This window comes from Cynocephalus volans, chromosome 2, assembly GCF_027409185.1.
Source record: "Cynocephalus volans isolate mCynVol1 chromosome 2, mCynVol1.pri, whole genome shotgun sequence".
In the NCBI taxonomy this organism is placed as follows: Eukaryota; Metazoa; Chordata; class Mammalia; order Dermoptera; family Cynocephalidae; genus Cynocephalus; species Cynocephalus volans.
In genome coordinates this window covers 125,909,507-125,934,892 of record NC_084461.1, presented here as the reverse complement: position 1 = coordinate 125,934,892, position 25,386 = coordinate 125,909,507, and the positions used below count along the sequence as shown (strand labels likewise).

At 46.0% G+C, this 25,386-nt stretch overlaps 1 protein-coding gene across 2 annotated transcripts in view; it reads left to right on the top strand.

Moving 5' to 3' along the window:
- Positions 1-2,934: 2,934 nt before the first annotated feature.
- Positions 2,935-25,386, top strand: part of FGF1 (fibroblast growth factor 1) — a 93,262-nt gene continuing 70,810 nt past the window's right edge. Inside the window, exon 1 of one of the 2 annotated variants that reach the window (XM_063085929.1) lies at positions 2,935-3,305. The gene's annotated coding sequence lies outside the window, so the exon portion shown is untranslated. Of the gene's footprint in view, positions 3,306-12,755; positions 12,872-25,386 lie in introns of those variants that run through there. The other variant, XM_063085930.1, reaches the window with a different exon arrangement.

Genomic DNA, 25,386 nt, shown 5'->3' with positions numbered 1-25,386 from the left:
TCAGTTTTTGCTCACTATTTTTGTATCTAGTGCCCCAAACACGGCTTGGCACATAGTAGGTGCTCAGTGGGTGCTTGATGAATGGAAGGATGAATGAATGAACAGAGGACAACCTGTCATCAGTCACCAATAACCATAACCAGCCCTAGAGTGCAGCAGACTTCAGCAGTTTTTGCTCTTGTGCCTTCTAAAACTGTTTTGAAAAACAATGTTACCTGTAACCACATTTCAAAACTGATATGTTAATTTTTATCATTAAGTTCATATGGTTTAAAGGTTATAACTTCCAGCATATAGTAAATATTGAAATTTTTAAAAATTAAACTGTGATATCATTCTTTAAGTGTTAACCTGTTATTATTATTTCGAATATTCTCTTTGATTTTCTTCCACAGTTCTGTCCCTCAGTATTCAAGATATGGGAGTGATAAAGTTGTTAAATGAAAAAATGCCTAATTAATCATTAAAGGAAGCTGAATTAAATCATTAAAGGCAGCTTCAAGTTTGGGAACTTGGAGATTTTTACACTTGGGGCAATGGCACTTTAGTAAAATCTGTGAAAAGTGACGAGTGTGTGTTGTGAACACAGACACATTCTCAAGCAAACCAGCTTTAGGAAAGAGCACCTACAGAAACAGAGAACCTGAAAAATGATTCTCTAAAAATAATCCTTAGTGTGCCCCTCAGAAAGCCTTGAAGAAACCATCCTGGCGTAATGCAGCTTTGTGGCCTGCAGAGGGCAGTGTTGGACAAGCTGACTCTCCCCCAGGGTAATTCAGTGGGATGCATGGTGAAGCCAGCCTGGGCCGCCCAGCCAGGTCCTCTCTGGCATGTGTGTTTGCACGGTGGATTATTCATAGAAAAACGGCTCCAGTGAGAATGGAGGCCAGAGACTCTCCATAGTACCTAGAATCAGGGCCTGGGACTGTAAACAAGCAAAAACCTCATTCTCCCTCCCCTTTGAGATTGAATCTGGGAAAGAAATTGGGGATTGAACTCATGGGTCTGAATAAACCATAGATTTTGTTTTCCCTCTTATGAAATGAAAACAACAGTGAAATCTCAGCAACTTATAGCTTCAGGAAACAGTAGAGCAAAGCGATGAAGAGCTCTGGAGTCAGACGGCGGGAGCTCCAGCCTCACTCTAACCTTTCCAACGGGTAGGTTCGGGACCCTTCCAAATCTCCCCTGTGTTACACTTCTCAGTGTGTAACAGAGATGAAAAAAAGATCACTCAAAGCAACGTGAATGCAATGAGAAGCCCGAAGGGACTGCACCTCAGCAAGTCCTCTGTTAGAAGGAGAAAACTGGGTATAGTCCCGATTCAAAGTTAGCTTCTGTTTTTTATTGTAAAGACAAGGAAGTTTCACAAGAAAAATCAGTTGATTCAATTACCTTAAAAGGACACAAAGACATGGGCAGTTTCACAAAAGTTATCTATGGCTAAGTATAGCTTAAATAATGGAAACTAGTAACATCAGTAAAATGAACAATGTGGCATTCCAAAGTACAATTTGTGAAAAGCTAAGTTGGTCAAACTGCGATCATTATGTAAAATATAACCTCTGGGCCGACCCTGTGGCGCACTCTGGAGAGTGCAGCGCTGGGAGTGCGGTGCGCTGCCGCCGCAGGTTCGGATCCTATATAGGGATGGCTGGTGCGCTCACTGGCTGAGCGCGGTGCAGGAGACACCAAGCCAAGGGTTGCGATCCCCTTACTGTTCACAAAAAGACAAAAAATAAATAAATAAATAAATAAAATAAAATAAAATATAACCTCTCCTCAAATGATTTAAGCAAAAGTCACATTCTTATGATTAAATCTAAGTATAATTGTCTCTAAAGTTTCCACCAACAGACAATTTGTCCTCTGCAAACATTTTTTCACATTATTTCCTTCAAAAGTTCTTAAAATCTCTTAACAGTATCGGTATGACAACCACCTGTTAGCTCTAAAATCATTAAAGTATACAATCCCATACATAAGCAGTGATTAGAGTTGATTAGATGGGCTGTTGCCACGCTACCTGTGGGCTTTTGCCCCCTGGCTGGAGACTGTTGCCTCATATGCATTACCTAAAAACCCTATTCTAAAAATCAAATGAGAGTCAAGATTTCTAACCCTCTACACCCCTGGCTGTCAAATAGGAGCAATATTGCCTTTCTGGTAGGGGTGTGGTGAGGATTAAATGAGACAACACAGGAAAAGTGCTCAGCATATGAATGGCGTTTAGCAAAAGCTCAATAAATAAAATTGATGAGGGTGAGGATGATGATATTGAATTGGCATTTTGTCAAGTGTGATTGTTTCAAAACTTTCCATTTGTATCCAAAGAGGAAAAATCAGGGGTGAAAAATCAGGCTATTTTAATGTTGTCAGTTTTACAAGTCTAGGAGTTAGAAGCAGAAAAGCCAGGGGAGAAAGGCAGAATCTGCTTATTTGGTGGTAGAGCCTAGCTCCTCGGTGCTTACACATGCCGTCCGGGGTCAGGGCTCCCACACCAGTGTGGATTAGAGGGTCTCTATCTCTTAAATGGGGTGTATGATGACTGTATGATATGACGACCAGCCTCAGAAACATTTACCTGCCTCAGACATAAAGTAATGACTTTTTCATTACATTTATCCTGTGAAACCTCAAAGGGTGGCCCTCACCTAGTTGAAAAAAAATTGGTAAGTTGGACAAATTGCTCAGATGTACTAAAAGTAAGGCTGGGAGCAAGACCCCCGTCCTTCTTCCTCACATGGGGAAAGGTAACAGGAAGTAGTTCAGAGAGAAGCATGGAGACTACTTGGACGAGATCGTTGTCCTTTCACCTGGCAGCTGTCCAGCCCCCAAATAGCTCTTGTGTCCAGTCCAAAAATAAGATCACATGAGAGGGGGAGAAATCAATATGCAAGTGCTTGTCCTTGGACTTTCTGTGGGCACACCAGTGTCAGCCGCACTCCTAGGGGCCCAAGAGAGTGGCCTTACGACCTGGTCCACTGCCTCCCTCCCCAGGCTCCCAAAGGCCAGAGGCCAATCTGCTATTAGGGTGGGTGTGGTGTTTGGTTTGCACTCAGCCCTTCTCTTGGGGCTCCTCTGAGCTCCATTCACACCAGAAAGGGAGCAGGAGAGAGGACAAGTGGATCCAGCAGCCTCGACTCCAGGGGCATAAGGGGATTGCTTCCTTTTCCTGAAGGACACTCCCTTCTGATGGTGAATGGGAACTCCCTTCTGCCGGCAGCAGCCTGCCTGCGGTGCTCCTGGCGGGGCAGTGTGGACACTGCCCCAGAAAGAAAGCTCCTCAGAGCCAAGGCAAAGAGGTGAGTGCATTTGTTTCTGCCAGGAGCTCAGACTGCGGACTTTCAACTTGGCTTCATACTGGCAGTCAGCATGAATGTTCTCCCTCACCCCCACCTTCCTTTTCTCCTTCCCGATCTGGGTCTGTGTCAGGCTTGAGTCTATGCGGTAGATGGTAGAGTAAAATATTCCTGTGGTCCCTTCTCTCATTCAGAGGCCCATCTGCCCCCAGAAAGATCTGGGTAGGTCTGGTTCTTAGCGGGGAAGCAGGAAGTGATTCCTACCAAGTGAATTATTTTTGCTGAGATCTTAGAAGATGTTTACCAGGAAATCATTAGACAAATCCCATTACAGTAGAGCTAATGTTTCATTTTAAGAAGCACTGCATGAAATAGGAAATAGAAGGATGCCAACTGATTCTTTGTCATTGGACAAAAAGGAAAAAACAAAAGTGGAATGTGCAGAGCTGCCTTTCCCCCTATCCTCCTCTCCTCCCATCTCCTCCTGACTCCTTAGAGCCCTGTAAAATATACTTAGCAGATCCAAGAACTCCTTTCTTTTGCTGAGAACAAGAGGAATAAAATGAAGGGTTTGGAGAGAATTGCTCTACAAGCAGAGTCGACAACGTGAAGAAACAAACTTTGCAGTGTCTTGGTCTCCCCTTCTAAAGCCTCTGCATGCCCGGGCACATCACATCCACCCATGCCTGTTCAGGGATTGTGTAGATGCCACCATCACTTGCACCTGTGTACTGTTATCCTGGACATGAACTGCCCCTGGGCTGTGGACTGCAAATGTCCATGCTGAGAAGAAGCCAACAAAATTCTGGTGGGAACAAGGAATTACTTGAATAAGTCAGGATTCTTTTAGTGGCCACAGACTGAAACCTAGTTTGAAGAGACTTAGGCAAAAAGAGGATTTTTTTTTTTTTTTTTCTGCTCATGTAACTGAAAAACCCACAGTTTTGGTATGGTGGGATCCAGGTGCCCAGATGATGGCATCCTGAATCTGTCTCTCTTCATTTCTTGGTTTTGTCCCCTATGTTGTTCCATTTCCAGGAAGATTTGCTTACTTGAGGTAGCAAGACGGCTGCCAGCAGCTCTAGCTGACAATAGCCACCCTACAAGAACGGGTGCTTCCCTGCCCTGGGAGTTCTAGCTAGAATCTCAGGGTCATATCTCATAGAACCCGTGTGGGGATTGTGCCCATGCCTGCCATGGGGTGCAGTCATTCCCATCCCAAAACCTCATGGACTGAAAGCAGTGAAGGGGTGGTTGCCCAGAGATAATCAAGGTACTCATCCCAGGAGGCGTGCCGACGTCAGTGGCTGTCACCGTGTTGCTCTTTTTGCAATGGTCTCAATTAAGAGTCAAAGCCCCTCTGACATAAAATCCTCCTCCTTCCTCGCTCTTACATTCCACAAAACTGTATTAGTGACAGAAGTTCTCATAGAAGGATAATTATTAGTGGAACAGGTGACTAAAAGACCCCATGGCATGCCATTTTTAGAGACCCTTGATAGTGGGAAAGATACCAGAAGGCTTTTTGTCTCTGGCTCAGCTCACAGACCACCCACCGCACTCAGACCTGCCTAGGTCCCCACGTTGCCTGTGTGCACATGGGTCTCCCCTTCCCCTCACATGCCCTTGCCCAGTTCTGTCTCCCTCTCCTCTGCTGCTGTGAGCTCATCTTGGCTTGCAAGGGCCAGCCCGGGTGCCGCCTCTCCTGTGACACCTTGTCTAGCCCTTCTGGGCTTTTCTGCTGTCTCCCCTCTCATGACTGTCAGGATGTTCTTTAAGAATTTCATGTATCTTAGTTTTTCTCCCAACTTGAATTTTACATTCCTGGGAGAAAATTCAGTTCTGTCCCCAGCCCTCTCTGTGGTATCTAACACATAGTAGCTGCCTAATAAAGTAAATCCAATTAATTGACCAATAGAAAACCAGTCTCCCTAAGTAGCTTAGGGAGGATGGCTACATTATTTGGAATCCTTAATTCTGACTTTAAAAGTAACATAGAAACTACAGCAAACATTGATTGAGCTCAGAATGCACACTGGAGCCCCTGCAGGCATCATCTCAAACAATCCTCACAAGGACCCTATGAGGCAAGTACTGCCAGTATCTCATTTAAGAGATGGGGAAACTGAGTCTCATAATTAAGGCACTTGTCCTAGATGCAGCTATTAAGTGGTGATTTTGGGATTAGAACCCAGGCATGCCTACCATTTTATTTCCTATTCCACTCATCATTTACATGCTTATCAGTGGAATTTCCTGCTGCTTGATTTTAAAGGGCAAGGGGCAATGGGTGATTAGAGAACATGAGGAAGCTCAGGTATTTTAGACCCTTCTTCTGTCACCTGGGCTCCCAGCACCTCTATAACAGGTCCTTACTAGATTCTACCCAGGGATGAGGGGTCAAACCCTGCCCCAGAGAAGCCATGAAGGTCAGGGTCTGTAGAGAGTGGGATGCTTTTTAATTAAATGAGGGTAGGGTGGTCTTTGGGGAAATGTTAGCTGGAGGGTGGGCTTTAGAATTCAAGCTTGCCCCCATGGCTGCCAGTCACTGGACATGGCCCTGCCCTTTCCTCTGCCCCTGACTAGGGTGACCTAGTTTGGCACCTTCCCTCAGAGGGTGGCTGGCAGGATTTGGAAGGCAACCAAATTCTAATCTCACAGGAAATCAAAATCTTGAAAAAATGGCAAGTAGTTTTTACACCATCTATGCCCCCACTTCAAACCACTGGCCTCTTGGCTAACATGGTCACTTGTATGCTGGCAAACCCCTAGTCCAAATGTATCTTGTTTCTTTGATGTGCACTAGCCTATTCACATGGGTTAGTGTCCTAGAAAGAACAGTTCCTATTTGATTTATGTCATTTCATTTATCCTCACAATATCCTGTGAGAGAGTCAAAGAGCTGGTGCTGTCACCTTCCTTCTGTTGATGGCACAACCGAGGCACAATGAGATTGTGTCGTGTCCCAAGATTACACAGAAGGTTCTGCGTGGGGGATGAAAGAGCTCATTGCTTCTCCAAGAGGTTATGATGGGGGTTGTCATGTAAATATCTATATCTAGATCTATATGCAAAGTAGAACACTTTAGGTAAACCTTTAAGACAGAAACTAGTGCTAGGCCCAAGAGAAATAAAAACATATGTTAACACAAAAACTTGTGCATGAACATTCATAGCAGCATTAATCATCATAATAGCCAAACGGAGGAAATAACACAGATGTCCATGAGCTGATGAATGGATAAATAAAATGTAGTGTACGCATACAATGAAATATTCAACAATAAAATGGAAAGAAAATTTGATACATGCTACAACATGGATGAACCTTGAAGACATTATGTTAAAGAAAAAAAGACCATATTGTATGGTTCCATTTATATGAAATGGCCAGAACAGGAAAATCTACAGAGACAGGAAGTAGATTAGTGATTTCCTAGGCCTGGCAGGAGTGGTGAATGGATAGTGATTGCTAATGGATATGGGGTTTCTTTTGGGGGTGACAAAAAATATTCTTATAGTGGTGGTTGCACAACTTTGGGAATATAACAAAACCACTTAATTGTATACTTTAAATGGATGAACTGTGTGGTATGTGTGAATCATATCTCAATAAAGTTTAAAAACCCAACCCACACCTAGTGAAATAATTAACCCAGTGACAGGGCTTGGCTGAAGGATGTGGTCTCACCCTGTCTGCTCTGATAAGCTTATGTTTTGTCCCATAGAGCTTGTCCCACTCACACAACTCCAGTGGAAAGAATATAAATGGAAATGACAATCCATAGATTTCTCCCCAGAGTCTAAACCAGGAGGATTTTTTCCCCTCTTTCCTGTACAGATCATTTTAAATTTTATGAAATCAATCTTACTATTCTATTTTTACTTCTGGGTTTTATATCATGCTTCAAAAGTGTTCCCCATTCTAAAATTATAAAACTTATTAACTAATGTTTTCTCTATAATGCTTTCCTGTAATGTTTTCCTCTAGGGTTTGTCTTTTTACATTTAAACCTCTGATTCATCAAGATTTTAAATAATAAACTGGGGATCCTGATTGGTTTTTTGGTTAGTTGGTTGTTTTGACAAATAGCTAGTCAATTTTTAAACTAGGAGTTCTCAACCTAGGGTTAAAATGGGCTTGGGGCCTCTTGTAACTTCCTGAAATTAAATGTAAAAAAGTGTGTATACACGTTTGTTTTCCCCGGAAATAGGGTTATAGATCTTGTCGGATTTTCAAGGGGTGTTGTGACTCAGAAAAGCCACTGGGCTTTCTATGTTTCATAACCTGCCTGGGATCCAGGTAGACTAGTTGTGTACATTCCAATCTGAACCAACAGGATAGTTGTCCAACCATTACAGGAGAGGCCTGAGCGATCGCCCCTGGGGGAAAATTCTGTCGTGTGTCAGGTTAGAGCCTGACCACCTTTTGGTTTGTTCTGCCAAGGCAGAGAACGAGGAGTGACTATCACTGGCTTCCCTTGGGCCTATGAAGTTTAGGTTTTTAATCATCAGCTGACAAATCAATGGAGCTGATAAATCATTTTAGGTGGCAAAATCGGGGCCCTCCTCTCATACAGACTTTGAGGGGGCTTACAGTCCAATAACTATAAACAAATGGTAAACTGAAAATAAACAGCTATTATGAAGAAGACGGCAGATCCTTATGTGCTGACTCGTGCATTCATGTAATAAATATATGCACAACACCTGCTGTGTCTTCAGGCATCATCCGGACTGGAGGTTCCCAAAGTGCATTCCCTGGCCAGCAGCATCAGCATCAGTATCAGCTGGAAATGTGTGAAAAATGCAAATTCTAATTCGGTAGGCGGACCCCAGACCTACTGAATTAGAGACTCTGAGGGTGGGGCCAGCAATCTGTGTCTTAACAAACCCTCCAGGTGATTCCAATGCACCTTCAGGTGTGAGAACCACTGGTCTAAGTACTGGGTATGTAATGGTGAAAAAACAAAGTCCCACTCTCCGCATGGAGTTTCCATCCCAGTGTGTATAGTAGAGGAGAGAGAGAACAAATAAGTAAACACGTTATGAATACGAAAATTTTCAGATAGTATTGCATTCTGTGAAGAAAAAGAAAGCAGGAGGCTGTAAAGGACAGTGATGGGGGCTGATTCCAGGAAAGAGGTCTGAGCTGAGACCAGAATGACGAGAAAGAGCCAGCCACAAAAAGACTCTAGGGGCAGAAAAGAAGCATACATTCTGGGCAGAGACCAGTGCAAAGGCCCTGAGGTAGGACCAATCTTGGCCCCTGCGAGCAGCAGTGTGATGGGAGCGCAGTGAGCAAGGAGGTGGAGAGGCGGTGAGGCAGTGAACGTGGAGAGGCGGGTGCTGGAAGCGGGCTCAGCTTTTGTTCTTAGTACAAGGGAAAGGCACGGGACAGTTCTGAGCAAATAAGGACACAACTTTATTTACCTTTTAGCAGGATCCTTCTGGAATGAACTGTAGTGGGTAAGGGTAGAAGCAGGAAGGCTAATTAGGATATCACAGTAATCCAGGTGAGCAATATTGGTGCTTGGACGGACTAGACCAATGTGCAAAGATTTATTGTTGAGTGAAAACCAAACAATAATGCAGGACATTATGTGTAGTAAATTATCTTTAGCACACACCCATTCAGGGGTGCAGAGACATTTTTTTCCTGAAAAGATACACACACACACATGTTAATAGTACTTATCTATTAAGGGAAGAGGGTGAAGAGGGTTATAGACGATCATTTTACGCCTTTATGTATATTGTGCCTTTTTATCATGTGTATGAAGGATTCCCTTTATTTAAATGTAAAATATATTAAAATAAAAAAACCTGGGATCTATGGAAACAAAATAAAATAGGTGATGGGTGATTAGTACTAGAGGAGAGAAAGCCCACCTCTCATGGGTATGGCCCTGTGTAGGCATCCTCCCCTGAAGTCACTGGAGGGCCAGGCCAACAAATTGGGATGAGCCCATGGTCTCGGATTACAGTGAGATCACGGTGAGACATCTTCCTTCTTGAGAGCCATTGGATCCAATTTCTGTCCGGCAGCTCTGGTGATGTTTGTGACTGTCAGGTCTCCTTGGGCAACCAATACAATTTCCTGTCAATGTCTCTTGCATTTCCCAATGCCTCCATCATCTTGGCAGCTGGCTCACGATGAGGCCAGGATGCCCTTCGCTTAACTGCCTGATTGGGTATAAACAAAAGCAAATGCCTTGCGTGTGCGGTTGGGGGGAGGGAGAGGGTAGAGAGTGGCAGGCAGCATCTGATTTCTCCTGTCAGCTGATGAGGATTTGTTGTGCCTGAACAAGGTCAAATGAGATTAGAAAGAAAATGCAGTGTCTGGTGTGCATTTCACATAACTGCACCCTGTATGTAAACAGGATGAATGAAGGGGAAATTTTAAAGCAAATATCGAATGTGAGTTGTTAAGATTCAAGGACAAGACACCAGGGCTTATGTTATGCCTGGAGAGGAAGAAGGTATATTTATTGGGGGCATTTTGAATCCTGCTGATTCAATCAGGCTCTGCTTCGTTCACATTGGTGCAGTTAAAAAGCGGTAATTTTCTGTCTGATTTTCAGAGACACTGAACACAGAATAGGTCAAACCACGGAAACCTCATTCTACCTTTATCACCCTTTTAAAGCTCTTGGGTGAGGCTTAGATCCACTTTCCGTGAAAGCAACTGCCTAAGTGCTACGTAGCAGGTCCATCTCTTAGAGTGTGGAAGGAAATATCTCACCTCTAGCACCAGCTTCAAACTTTGGAGACATGAATAACTCTGGGCAATCACACATCTCTGTGGATAAACCTATTAGAAGATTTGTTGGTCCTCCAAATCTTGTCATTTTTTTCTTTTCTCAGACTACCCCTCCGCAGTGCTAGCATGGCTCTCATGTAAGTTTTTATCATGGCAGAAATGGCTTTTAAAGAATAAGAGCTTTAGGGGAAGATTTGATTTCTGTTACACACTCTGTAGAAGATCTAGCATATTGTGGATACTTAATGGGCAGTTTCGACAGTTATTATTTCCACTGACTATTTCCTGACACAGAGCTGGAGGGCTATTCTGAGGCCAGACTTTGTGACTAGGTAACTTCCAAGTCCCTTCCCACTCTAATAACAGTGGGGCCCAAAAGCATTTATATTATCATGTCTTAGGATGTAAGATCTCAATGTATATTATTTAAAAGATAAATCTAGATACTTGGCACAGAAGTTGAAATAAATATAGAAACTGAGGGACGTTAAAATGAAATTTTTAAAAATTTCAACATTGCGGGGAGTTATATTACAATAAATATCTTAAGGAACCGAGGATTCATTATTTCCTAATATTTGGGCAGTAACATTGTTGAACACCCAAAACATAGTACAGAAATTAGTGTATGTCAGTAGTTAGGGATTATATTTGCCTAAAAGTTGTGTGTGTGTGTGTGTGTGTGTTTTAAACGATGTGTCACAATTGGATATAATGGAAAAATAAAATAAAATAATGACTGGCACTTGCATTCCCAGTGTTCGAGTTACTTGCACACACTCAGACGCATTTGATTGTCATGATAATCCTGTGAGTTTGCAGGGCAGATGTGAGTTGGAAGTCTTATCGATTAGGAAGGAGGGAATCTGGGCCCCTGAAGAGCTGAGTTGCCCACGAATGACAAACAACACAGTGTGCACAGGTGAAAGATTGTTCACCTGAAGTGGGGAGACCTGGCTTTAGTCACAGTGAGGCCTTTAACAAGGGATACCACCTGGGTGAAGCACTGAGTCTGAGTCCCTGTCTGCAGGACGTTCAGGGTGTTCTAACTTTCAAATCTATCATTCCGTGAGTTAAAAAGAGTTACCATGCATACTATATAAAGCATAATAATTCTCCAATATTAAGACAACTGAAGTGTTTTAACCTTCTTATGATTCAGAAGGCCCTTTGGAATCTTGCAGATACTCAGGAAGATTATTATGTTTTCAAACAAACCATCAGTATCCTTTGAATGTGTGGAAGTGGCAGTTCACGAAGTTTCCAGTTAATAGGTTTTGGAGGAATCAACTTTTTCTGTACCTTCAAGGCCCTTTTGGGAGAGCAGCTGCTCATCCATTATTGGAGTTATGTTAGGCTTGAGCCTCCAGTTCCCTGTCACAGGAGAAGAGCTTCAGAAGGCACATGAAGGCCTCCCCTGGGAGCTCTGGGAGGACTGTGGACAGCAAGCTTCCACCTCCACCTTTCCTGTACCTGAGCAACTTCCTGGAGGAGGGAGAGACTGGAGAGCATATCTCCAGTTCTAACAGGTCAATCTGAACCTCTCTATCTATCTGAGTCATCAGATGGGCAGGCTTTCATACACACGCGCACCCACACGCACACACACGCACACCTCCCAGGCTCAAACGCTTGCATAAGGAGGAGGGCCTCTTCACCAAAGACGGGAAACTATTAATCACGTTTCCACTTGGTCTCTTCAAAGACACTTCCTGATCCATATCCTTTCAGTCTTGATTCCCCACCTTCCAGCCAAAGAGTTATTTGTACAGACAGCTTCCTCCCTTCCTTACCCCATCCTGGCCAGTGGTATAAAGATGATGTCCATGGCCCATTGAAGAGATCCCCACCCCTGAAGCTGGCTCACCTGAGGATTCACCTCATCCAACAGGGACCAGTTTGAACAGTGGTGAAGAATAACAGGAATGTTCTCTCTGTGGCTCCTCTCCAGTCCTAACCTGGATGGCCATTGCCTGACTGGCTTTGGTAAATGCCCTAATTTGCTAATGTAGGGCTTGGCTCTTGGAATGGCACAGACGGACACACAAGCACACACACATACACACTGCCACACACAGACACCTACACCCTGTGCAGGGATGCCAGATGACAGGACAGAAAAGGACTCCCTTTCATCCAGCAGCCTTCTGATTCCAGAGGAACATCTCTGAGCCACAACCTGCTGTTTCCATGGTGACTGAAGCCTCAAAATAAACAGGATTCTGCTCAGACTGGCCAGTAGTCCACTCAGCTCAGGCATTTGCCCCAAGACAAACCACGTTAAAATAACACCCAGGGTAGTCGCTGTCACTGTCTGCTGTCTCTGCCTCCCTCCCCACTGGCCAGCGGCTCTGTGTTCCCAGGCCTGGTGCTGGCTGTCCAGAGTTGGGGTGCACTTAGAGCTCTGTGTGCATCCCTGTGGGTGGGGTGGGGTGGGCAGTTGTCTACAGGCAGGTCCCCTCTGCTGATAAACAAGGGCAGACATAGACCTACTTAGGGGCTGACATTCACGGCTCCCCAGTCTGCCTCCCTGCTTCCCACACAGCCCTCCAGGACTGGTAGCCGGCTCTGTGGCATGGTGTCTGGAGGCGGGCCAGCAACCTGATGTGCATGCCACAGCCCGTCCCTCTCCCTACACGGAGCTGCAGGAACCCAGAGGTTCAGAGAGCTGGCTTGGGGCTGCTGGGGAAGCAGCCGCAGCACGGTGACAGTGACAAACACAGAGCAGACAACACAGAGTGGATTCTGTTTCCCCTGGGAAAGAATCGAGTGAAGAGGTACAGCCCTCAGCCTACAAGCTCTTCAGGTAAGAATCAGGGTATCTGTTCTGGGGAGCAGAGAGCAGGTCATATCCAGAGTTGAGGGTGTGTGTGTGGTCTGCGTGTGTCCATCCAAGTGCAAGTATAAGGCTATTTGGAGAGGAAAGAAAAAAGGGAAAAGCTAAGGCAGAGAAATGCTTTAAGCAAATAGCCCTGGAAACAGCACTCCTGCAAGTGAATTCCAAGAAGCTCACCTCCGGCTGGGTTTAAGACCTGGGTGGAGACTGCTCTGGAGGAAAGGCTTGCCAATGGCATAGACATGTAAAAATAGCACTTACAGTTTAGAGGCTGCACAAATGACAATGCACCATGCCACCCCATTATCTTCATTCCCCCAAGGCCAGCCCGACTGGAGGGGGCAGGAATGTTCTCATTTACTAAAGTGCTGGATGCAGCCCTTGTGGTGCTGCAGAGGCCGAGCGCTGCGACATTATCTTGCTGTGTCACACTCACTGTCTTGGGTAGCCTGGGAAGTCAGCTGCTTCAGGAACTCTCTCCACATGATGGGCAAAAGTCAGGCTGAAATACAGGATTATCTGAGTGTGTCAGCCCAAGGTTTTGATAGGGTGGTATTCTGATGGTCCACTGGTCACCTGGATCACTTCTTTCCTTCCCTTCTGGTCTTCTTTGAATCCTCATTTCAGTCCCCCTCTGACAGGCACCAGTAGAAAAGGAGCTGGAATGGCTAACCACTGGGCACATTCTCTTGGCACATACGCTATCCACGCCCATGTCATTGTGACATGCCAGAAGTATGCAAGGCTCCTAGATGGAACCTTGAGAAGTGCTGGATGGGAGTCTCAGGCATTTAAGCAAGCCCATTTTTCAGAGACCCAAGCAGGAACCCATCTTGTCTCCTCTCTCAGGCCCAGGAGCTCAGTCTCTGTCTCAGCAGAATTCACACAGTCCGTGCTTTCTCTAGCTGTTTTACATTCCCCACTTTTCCTCCTTCATTTCTGATTTGGTGACCACCACTTCCCCTCATTCTCTACAGTGATGGGACAGTTTATGATTTAGCTCCCCAAACCCCAGTGGGAGGACACAAATACCCAGCAGAGGGCGAGCTGGGCTGCTCCTCTGACAGTTTTGCATGGGGGCAAGCCAGCCCGACAGTGGCAGAGGACGGAAAGAAACGGGCCTTGCTTTGGGAAGTGGCGTCTAGTGAAGGGCTGGCCAGCCATCTACAGGGCTGTTTGTCCATGGGAATGAGTGTAGATTTTGGTGGAGACTCTGATTCACAGTCACAAATTCCCTTTTTGTTTTCTTTGTGTTGGTCATTGAGGGCTTCCGAGGAAAGTCCCCTCTGGAGATTGCCTCTCTGAAGGCAAGATCCCCAATTTGCTGCTGAGGGCAGCTGGCAGACAGACACAGGGGGACTTTTTTCTTTTTCTCCTTGCCTTTTTAGAAAGAATGAATGAATGGATTCACAAGTGAAGTAATCAAAAGCAAAGTTAATACACAAAAAGTTAAGAGAGAAACAATGAGTTTCTTGTAAACTCTCCCAAATCCTGTGTTTACATGTGGCTTGCCTGGCTCCGAAAAGGATTTAAGGAAGCAGTATCCGGTTAAGTGCTTTGACTGTATAGGCAAGTAGCACCAGCCACGATGTAGTATTTTCAGTGGAGATGCTGAACAGACATCCATGTGCTCTATCTACAGCTAGTGTAGGATGTCTGGTCCCAGAAGAGAGTGTGGCCACTCACTTGGCTGCATGCATTCTGTGGACCCTGAGCAAGCTGTTAGAATAATGGAGCTGCTGGCCCTGCTGTGTTTGCTGCCCGGAGATGGGTATTGTGCAGAGAGGAAGGCACACCCACTTCCACCTCATTAAATAGGCATTATTTGGCTAACACAGTATCCCTTGATTAGGCTGCTGGAAAAATAATCTGTGGTCTCTTGTGCTACAGGCATACCCTGCCTAACATCTGTACATGACACACAAATTGTGGATGAATAGTATTTTTCCTTAAGAAAGGATTCACTAATCAACAAATGTTCACTGAGTACCAACAAGGTGTCACGACTCAGGATGTGACTGGATCCAGTCCATTCAACCACAGAGAAGGGAGGGGACATATTGGATGGGCAGGTAACAGAGAATGGATCTGGGCTGACGGATGTTCAACTCAGCTGGAGGGAAGTAAAGGAGTCCAAGGTATAGGAACGAGAATAAGCATCTGGGCTAGTGGCCATAGGGAGAGAAAGAGGGAGGGAGGGAATAACGATTATTTTAATTCCTAAATCAGACCACTTAAGAGGCAACATAACACAGTGGCAAAGTAGAGAGATTCTGCAGCCAGGCTGCCTGGGGTTCACATTCTGACTCTGTCACTTATTAGTCCTCTGACCTTGTGCCTCAGTTCCCTAATCTATAAAGTGGGGCAATAAAATGCCAACTTTGTTACTGAAAGGATCAGATGAGTAATGTGTTCAGCACAGTACCTGACTTATAACAAGGTCTATATGTGTTTCCTATTATCATCATCATCATTTTTATTAAAAGGTGAAATCTGAAAAGGCTGCTCAGAAGTCCATTTATTCCAATGTCTAAAGTGACACTTTATGAGGGACCACTAGTGCTGCACTTGGGCAGCACGAAGGTTTCTTTGCTTTGGCATGGAGCTTTGTTCACATCTGTGAGCATCTGGAAACAGAAGAGCTTCTTGCCCTGGTTTCAGGTGCTTCTTGAGCCCTTACTGTGTCTGGGCACTGTACTCAGCTTTAAAGTCTCGCCTCCCTGAGTTCTCATAAGCGCCCTGTAAAGTAGGGGCTGTTATAGGTGCAGAGACTGAAGCTTGGTGTGTGGACTATCTGCCTAAGGCCACACAGCTACTGAGTGGCAGAGTCAAGCTCCATGCCCAGGCTGTCAGACTGATAGGCTGTATCTGTTTGGGAGCATTATGGGAGGTGTCCTGAGAGGCAGATAGAGCCTGGTGATAGGTATTTAGCAACAGGTGATATTGGAAGACCCTAGAAAGTAGGCCAGGATTTGGAAACTCTGCTAAGAGATGGCAGGGCCCTAGTTTGGGCCACAGGCAGAATCTCAGCCTTGATGACCCTAAGCCTTTGGGACTGGGTCTTTGGGAGCAAAACATGGATGCAGGTAGTGGGTAGCAAGGTGGGCCTCAAGTTTTTCTGAGTCAGGCAATGGATGCCCCAAGAACAGAGGAAACAGTGCCTAACAACAGATACTGGAACAGCAAGTGAGCTGGGCCAGGGTCCTTATGCCCCTCTAGCCGAGGTCAGAGGTCATCTGAACAAAGCCTGAGGCCAACTTTGGGTCATCCCAGTTGTGGGGAGAGGAGAATGGATAACCCCAAGCCAGGTATCTCAGCACAGTGAAGTTCACAGTCATGTAAATGATTAGGTTTGCCAATGTGATCCCCATGAATTGTACATTTAAAAGGTGATTTACAGAGATTTGGTTTATGCATAATTGCTTGACTACCTCTCTGACTTCATCCAAGGAATGCCAGTGATGAGAACAGGTGTCAGGGGTGTGCCTACCTTGCACAGGGCGGTGCTGACGTGGGGGATTGCTCACTGACATGACTCATCTCTGCTCTTCCAGGACCTGAGGTCTGGTCCAGGGAATACCAAACTTTAATGTGCATAAGAATCACAGGGGAGCTTGTTAAAAAGCAGGTTCCTGCATCCTACCCGCTGTTATGATTCAGTGGATTCCTGAGGCACCCGAGATCTTGCTTTTTCTGGGTGGGGCCCAGGTGATTCTGATGTCTTTGGTCCATAGACCACAATCGATGAAGCTCAGGTATGGCTGTTGTTCTGGTCCCCTTTTCTTTTACTATTAAAGGGAATACAGAGTGGTGTGGCCTGAATCAGTGGTAACTAAGCTCTTTTTTGTCATCCTTTCTTCCTGAATTTCTGACGAGACCACTGCCTGTTATAACAATAGCAACACACTTACTGTGTATTGAGTTGTGATGTGCCGGGACAGTGCTAAGTCCTCCACTCATGCTGTTCTCTCATGCAGTCTTCACAACAATCTCAAAATTAGGTTCTATTATTATCCGTATTTTACAAGTGAGGGGAAAAAAAATCCCATTGCTAGTAAGTGGCTGAGGTGGGATTTGAACTCAGGACTAGCAGATTATCAGAATGCAGACTTGTAAGCTCTAGGCTACTCTAAAAGAGCATTCCAGCTCCTGTCTGCTCAACACTCCTTTCTCATTCTTGGTGGGGTGTGTGTCTCCAGTTCACGTTCCTGTCTCATCCACCCCCGTCCCCAGACTCCCATGTAACTTCTTCAGAAGATGGTGTGTCCCTGTACTTCCCTATTTTTATTTCATTCAATGAGTCAAAGAGAGTTGGGACAATGGGCATGTGGAGGTAAGTGTTATGGGTTGCACTGTATCCACCCCGAAATTCATATGATGAATGTTCTGGTTCCTCCTGACCCTCGGCTCCTAAGCATGTGATCTTATTTGGACACAGGGTCTTAACAGAGGTAAAATTGAAATCATTAGGGTGGGTCCTAATCCACTATGACTGGGCCTTATGAAAAGGGGAAATTTGGACACAGAGACATGCATAGAGGGAAGACAAAGTGAAGATTCATAGAGAAAAGACAGCCATCTGCAAGGCGGGGAGAAAGGCTGGCACAGCCCCTTCCCTCACAGTCCTCAGAAGGAACCAACCCTGCCGACCCCTTGATTTTGAACTTCCAACGTCCAGAACTATGATACATTTCTGTTTTTTCAGCCACCATTCTATGGTACTTGTTACAGCAGTCCTAGCAAACTAACACAGTAGGAAACCGGACTCCTAGGTTCACCCTCCAGGCCCTGACTTTGGGGTGATCTAGTTGAAGGCTGACACATTATGCAAGCAAGTGGAAACTTTAAAACAAAACACTGAGAAAAAAAAAAAAAAAAAAAAAAAAACACTGAGTGCCTGTTTGTTGGCTTAAATAGTATTCTTGAGAGCTACAAGTAGGCCCAAGGCTCAGGAGGGAAGAAAAAAGAAAAAAGGAGAAAGGAAGCAGGTGGAGGAAGAGAGGAGGGGGTGGGGACTGGGATGGGGACTTAGAGACCACTTCAGGTTCACTCCACTCATTCATGGGGCACCCCCTGCATGCCAGGGAGTGTGCTAAACACTGGGCTGCAACAGAGCTCGGGACCGACAGTCCCCGCCTTCACGAAAGTTAGAGACTAGATGGGGGTACAGGCATCAGTCTGCAGTAACTCTCCTGCATGCTCCTGCAAAAGCATACGGCGGAGGCTCCTGACCAGTCAGAGGGTTTGGGAGAGCTTCCATGAGGGGGTGACGCTTGGGTTGAGATGTGAAGGATTGGCAGGCGTGAACTGGTGAGGGAGAATGTTTCAGGCGGGGGGAAGAGCACTTGCAAAGGACGTGTGGTGTGAGGAAGCGTGGCGTCACCAAGGGGCAGGAGGAAGGTCGGCGTGACCGGAGAGCAAGGAAGAACAGCGAGTTGGAGCCCCAGGGGCAGGTGGGGTCTTGGACCACGCTGTGCTGTGTGCTGAGGATTGAGGTCCGTAAGCTGTGAGCCATGGAAAGCCAGAGGAGGAAGTGATCCTACACAGGGAAGACTTGTTTCAACACAGGGACGCAGGGCTAGAGATGCGGGTGGTGATGGCGTGGTCTGGCAGTCAGGACGCCCTGAGGCAAGATCTGCTGGAGCTCACACCCCAGGGGCAGCTGCAGGGCCATTAGGGCGTGAGGCTCCAGGCCACTTCCCTGACAGTAGTCTAGCCATGGTCCTCGTGCAACAGAGTATGTTCTAGGTGCTTGTAATGGTCGCATTGGAAGGGTCTGAACAGGGACAGCCCTCTGCTGTCAGCGAGGCTCATTAGGAAGCTTGGCGCCAGGCCGGGCTTGTGGTGCGGCTGACCAGGCAGCCCTTTCTTTGGCATTGTTTGAAGGACACAGAAAGGTCTTGGGAATATAACCTCTCCTTTGCCTGCATGTACTTTGCTGGAAGCTGCAGGAGCAGGCGTGGGTTCCGGAGGCAGATTATTCAGCAGGCGCTGTGAAGAGTGGCTGAGATTCAAGTTATAAGGGGAGAAGATGGGGAGGGCAAGAAGCCTAGGCAGACCCCCTGAGGGCACCAGGGGAGAGAGTGGGCAGAGACAGGTCTGAAAGCGGGCAGAGGGTGCTGATGCGGGGAGTGCAAAGGACCTGATGGCAAATTTTGCCTTGGTCACGATTTCACACAAGCAGCAGCAAGATGGGCTGGGGCCAGGGTGGAGGTTGGGGGGGTTCAGTTGGTGTCTGCAGCCCTCCCAGGTGCCTGTGGCTACCAGACACACACCCCATTCCTGTCACTGGGAAGCTTTGCATCAAAGCCAACCATTGTTGGCATAACCCATATGTAAAAAAAGCCCTGATATAAAATCAAATGCCATGCCTTTGCAGCATGCCTTGCCTGCCACACACAAAAAATCCCTTTCTTTCACTTTGAGTGGAGGGACTGGATTTGGCTAAGCGAGGATGAATTCTGGAAGCACACTGTGGAGGAGAGAGGTGATTTTCAGGAAGGTGAGAAAGCAGCCAGGAGTCCCCTTGGGGAGCAAGAACCCCAACTCCTACTCATCCCACACTGCCCCAGCCACCCTAACCCCTACCCCCTTTCTGCTTCTCTGCTGTTCCACGCTGCCTCCCGGACTTTGCAGTTGCTGTTCCCTCTGTCTGGAATGCTTTTCCCCCAGTTCTTCACGTAGCAGACCTCTTTTCCTCCCTCAGGCCTCACCTATTGTCGACTCCTCAGAGAGGCTTTCCTGTTACTCTCTATCTTACCTCTCTTTCCTTCATAGCACTTATCCCAAACTTGTCAGTTTTTTAAAAAACTTGCTATTGTCTGATGAGAGAAGGTGCAAGACCTTGTCTGTCTTGTTCCCTGCTGTATCCCCAGTGCCTAGGACAAAGCCTAGCTGCATAGTTGGTGCTCAATAAATCAGTCCAATAAATGAATGAGTGAGTCATTCAGACCTGAGAGTGGGAAAGCCAAGACCCAAGACAGCAATGTGACCTCCTATCCCCTGTTGCTCCTTACAGCTCTGGGAAGGGGCCAGGCACATAGAAAGCAGAGCTGAGAAGTTTGCATCACGGGCCTCTGACCCTAGCTCAGGTAGGCAGGCCCCTCACAGTTCCCAGGACACCAGACTAGGTGTCAGCTGCTCTGGCTGACTCGACTGAGTTTCATCTCTGCAGAGAACTCACTTTGGGAGTCTGGAAAAGTCCTCTCCAGTGGTATCATTCATGCTTCGAGATGAATAACTTCTTTTGCGTGATGGGCATCAAAGGCATGCAAGTAATGTCAGGTGCCCAGAAGGGAGACATTGGCCCAGCATGTTCCAGTCCCTGCACACACGGAGGCAGCTGGAGCACCGCACCTCCCGCTTCCCGCCAGCCTGATGGGGATGGCAGAGGCAGTTTGCATTGATTAATCAGTGGGACCTTTAGGAACAAAAAGAATCTGTCAGAATTCAGAAACGGCAACTAAGGGAAAGCTGAGTGAATACGGCAGGGTCACTCGCCAGAGTGACACACAGCATGTTCAATGCCCAGAGGAAAACACTTCCCTGATTCAGAGTCACAGGCTGGGTCGGCCTGGACTTCTTGGAGGTGACTGCATCGCGTTTAGTGATAAGGTGGTGTTTAAGTTATGGGACCAAAATATTCCTCCTAAGCCTTGATGAGTTTTTCATGTTTGAAGCGATAATGGGGATATTTCTAAATGGCAGAGATACAGGTTGGCTTCAGGATGGTTTCTTTTCAAAGGAGAGTTTCTCTCCACGGCTGGATTCTCCACTCAGTCAGTCATACAAAGCTCAGTGCCATTCTCCTGGGCTGGTCCTGGGAGGTCTTTGCTGAGAGCTTGGGAAGCAGAGCCCTAAGTGTCTTGGAGAGGGAGCGGATGCAGGAGACCAAGAATCTTTCTGACAGTTGCAATTCTGACCCATCTCTCTCTAACCTTTCATTATGTCGGAGCAGTAGCCTGCGGTGCTTCTGCAGGGTAGCAGAACGGTTAACAGCATGAACTCTGGGGTAGGACTCTCTGGGTTTGAATTCTGGATCTGACACTCAATAGCTGTGTGACCCTGGTCGAATTACATAACCTCTCCATTTCTGTAAAATAGGGATAATAATGCCACCTATATCTTAGGGTTGTTGACAGGAACATGTGAGTTAATGCAGATAATGTCTACAGTACATGTCAGTGCTATATCAGTGTTAGTTGTTCCTATATTACAAGGTTAGTATAAGAATTTAATGAGATAAGACATGGAAAGTGTCCAAAATGTTTTAGCACACAATGCAATAGCACATAGTATTTGCTCAATAAAATATTAATCATTATTGCTACTGACAGACTTTGCAGTCTGGCTAAGTTTTTTGGAAATCTTCATAAGAATGTAGTTGAACTCAAAAAATGGTCCTGGGACATAAAGTTCACCTGCTGCACTGCTGTTCACCTGTCAGTCTTTCTTGTTCTAGGGGAGGATTATTATCCTGTGCTTTTTCAGCACTTAAAATACTTATGTCAGGAACCTAGAACCAGCCAAGAAAGCAATAGGCCCCTTAAAGAGTTTAAGCCCAGAGCAGACCCTGTGTCTACCTGCTCAGCAGTTTTAAGCTTCAGGGGTTCCCAAAATGATTAAAGAAGAGTTGACTTCAGCAGACTCCTTTTGCTCAATGCTCAAAAGGCTTGGGATTCCCACCCAGCCAAAGGCCATGCAGTTCCTCAGTACAAGGACTCCTTGAAAATTCTGCTCATTGTCCCCGGGCACCGGGCATTAAGTTCAAATCATTTGAAAACTGACTGCAGGGATTAAAGGGTGGGCTGTTACAGGTGGTAAATTGCACAGCCACTTTGCATTCTGGCTGCCTGATGCTCCGCCCTCCCTACTGAGTGACCTTGGGTGAGGCATCCTCTCTACGTTTTTGCTTCTCCCTCTGTAAGAGTGCCTCCCTCAGAGGATGGTTGTGGAGGTTAAATCAGAGGTGGCATGTGACATGCACTGCATAGCTGTCTTGCATGATACTTGCTAATTCCCTTCTTCCTTTGTGGCCCTCCTGTCTCATAGCTGTGCATATGGAAAAAGCCAGTGGTGATCACTGTTTTAGAGGGTTGAGAATATTCCCTCACACCAGGTGACCATGAGCACATTGCTTGGCTTCCGAAGCAGCACAGAGTTGGATTCTGGGAAGGGGTCCAGGCCACAGTCTGGAGGAGGGGATGCTGGCAGCTCCCACACTCAGGTCAGCCCATTCTTTCACCCCGTGGGCCAGGCCCGGAATATAGATGTTTAGTCTGCCGCTCTCCTGGGTCGTTAGGCCTCTCACTAAGGCCCGAAGATTGATATTCTCCTATCTGCAAGGTGGACCCCTTCCTGTCCCCCTCTGGCCCTCCCTAATGCTTCTCCACCTCCCACTGAGGCCCGGGAGTTTAATACACAGCTGGTTCAGGGTGGATCCAGAGGCATGCTGTGCAAGTGGTGGAGAGCGTTTCCAAGGCGATGTCCCAATTGTTTCTAGTGACCCATTGACCTGATCCTCCCCGCTTTGCACTGCCCCCAAACCTAGCCAAGCCTTTGGAGGGCGGCTTCACCTTGGGACATCTGGCTGGAGCTCTACTGTGGTGGGAGGTTTGGATCCCAGATCCCACGCTGGATGAGCCCTGGGGGAGGTCAGGGGGAGGGTGAGCCAAAGCGGGCTTCATGCCTGTGCTACCTCCAGGCCCCGCCTCTTCTGACTGCTTGCGGCCACACGAGGCCCCCATTTTAGGCATTGTGTAGAATGTCTCTTTAGAAAACTCTAACTACGTCTTGCTCTAGGATGGAAGCATATTCTGAATTAGCTACTTTAAAGTCTTGTCATACACTGCAGATCAAGAGAGAGACTTCTGGTGACTAATCAGGAGCCGTACATTCGTCAGACAATTGCAGCCCCAAAGTCAGTATTTTCCCGGAATTGAGGTCTCTTTTTCATCCAGGCCAGTCCCACATCCTGCTGGACCTGCACTGACTGGCTCATGTTTATCATGATCTCTCCCCCATCCTTTTTAAAGGCTTCTCACTCCATCTGGGGTTTTATGTTGAACTCGCACAGCCCTGCTAGGGCTGAGCAGGACATGCTGCCTGCCTATATTCAAAGGAAACTGGGCAGCATGAAAGGTGTCCCCCTTTCCATGGACTTTCTCCCTCTCTCCCTGTCTCCCTTTCTTTCATATTTATTGAGCACTTACTCCATGAGGGGCCCTGTCCCAGGGATACAACCACAAAAGGGTAGACATGGTCCCTGCTCTTGAGGAGTTCACATTGGGAGGGGCAGGGGAGTGGGAGACAGACAGTGCATCCACACACACAAAAGGTAAGCCAACAAAGAAAAAAAGAAATAAGTGGAAATTGTGATAAAATCTAGTCTATCAAGAGAACGAACAAGGCACTGGAACAGGGGAAGCCGTTATAAACTGAGTACAGAGGGAAGCCTCTCCAAACAGGTGACCTAGGAGCAGAGACCAGCAGAATGACGGGCACCATGCAAGAGGCAGAGTGGAGACTGTTCCTCGGGGAGGGAGGAACACATGCTAAGACCCTGAGGGTGGGCAAGAGCTTGGTGTGTTCTAGAATGCAGCAGAAGGCCGGGGTACCTAAAATCCAGTGGACAAAAGGGTAGGTGGTCCAGATGAGTCTGGTGAGACATGCAAAGACCAGATCGTGCAGGGCTCTGGAGTCACGCAAAGCATTTGGGGCTTCATTCTGAGTGCAGTGGGAAGCCATGGGGTGAGTTGGAAATAGGAAGTGACATGCGATGATTGATATTTTAAGACCCTCACTTAGCTCCCAAGTGGAGAATTGACTTTAAGAGGGGCAGGAGGGAAGGCAGGGCCAGGAGCTGGGAGGCTACAGAGTCATGCAGAGAAGAGATGGTGGAGGCTGAGGCTGGAGTGGGGCTGACTGCTCCAGGAATTAGCTTGCTACTAAGCATTTTCCTTCCAAAGAGCTCAGAGAACCATACCTCACAATCATAACACGGAAACACCACCACAGCCCAAAGTCCTAGAGCTGGTCTGTAGAAGCAATAGAATTTAGATACCCTATTGCCTGTAAATGGCCATAGTTATTAGGTTTCCAAACAGAATTAAGTAAGATCTTTGTCCAACGTTTGCTCCTTTGATTTGCTGAAAGGTATGTAAATATTGCTCTCTCTATATATCACAGTAGCTTTCTCTGTCCCTTACATCTTTGGCTGAAATATAAGCCCAAGTGGGCCAAGTTACTATTCTTGAGGAATTTGGGGATCGACCAGGAATAAAACATGAATAAAAAGGCCCAAATTCTCAACTTTGATAGAACTTGCTTTGACTGAGTGATCTCACTTGCTGCAAAACTCAAAGGTAACTTTATATGCCTGGATGGCCTAAATGGTGATCTCTGCTCTCCAAACACTATTGTGTTATTGCTCTTCAGAAGAGAGATGGAAAACAAAACAGAACTGCAAGGTAGACATTCCGCTTAGACTAATAATAATATCAATAGCTATTATGTGTTATGTACCTCAAGGCGCTTTGATTGTATTAACTCCTTCAATCCTCCGAAAGACCGCTGAGCTAGGTACCACTCTCAATCCTCTTTTCCGATGATGGAGCTGAAGCTTAGAGAGAAGTGATATGATGCCACGTGGTAGAAGTGGCGAGTCAGGGATTGGAGGTTGGACCAACTCCTAACTATGTACCAGGGTTCAACTGCCATCTGCTTTGGTCACTACAGAGTTTTAAAAACTACATAGAGTTTTTCATTTTTACTTTTTTATTGTTTTGAATACACAGTGCCTGGTACAGAGTAGATACTCAAAATCTATTTGTGTAGTGGAATTGTTGAGTTAATGAGTATATGTCACTTAAAAATTATTTTTCGATAATTACAGTAATAGATTTTATTACAGGAAATGTAAAACAAAATTTAAGAAATTTTAAGAAAATAAAAATTTACCCATCATCCAGATAATAACTGTTAAAATATTGATAATATTAATTATCTCTTCCCAGTTCTTCCCAGTTTTGTCTATATCTGTCTGTCTTTATTTACTTACCTATCTACCCGCCTGTCTATTTATGCTTAAATATGTGTATGTGTGCATATAACAAACATGGTATTGTGCTTCTTTTATAGGCTTTTAACTAATTTTTTTTCACTTAACAATATATCATGAGCATTCCTCACTTCATTTAACATTCTCCTAAAATACAATTTTTAATGGCGGCAGGGCATTCTTCTCCAATTTATCTGAGTCTCCTATTATTGGATATTCAATTTGTGGTTACTAGTATTAATAATGCTGTATTGAACATCCTTCTAAAAAACATTTATGCATAGCTACTGTCTTAGTCTGCTTGGGCTGCTATGACAAAATACCGTAGAGTGGGTGGCTAATAAATAACAGAAACTTATTTCTTACAATTCTGGAGGTTGGGAAGGCCAAGATCCACCAGCAGATTTGGTGTCTGGTGAAAGCCTGC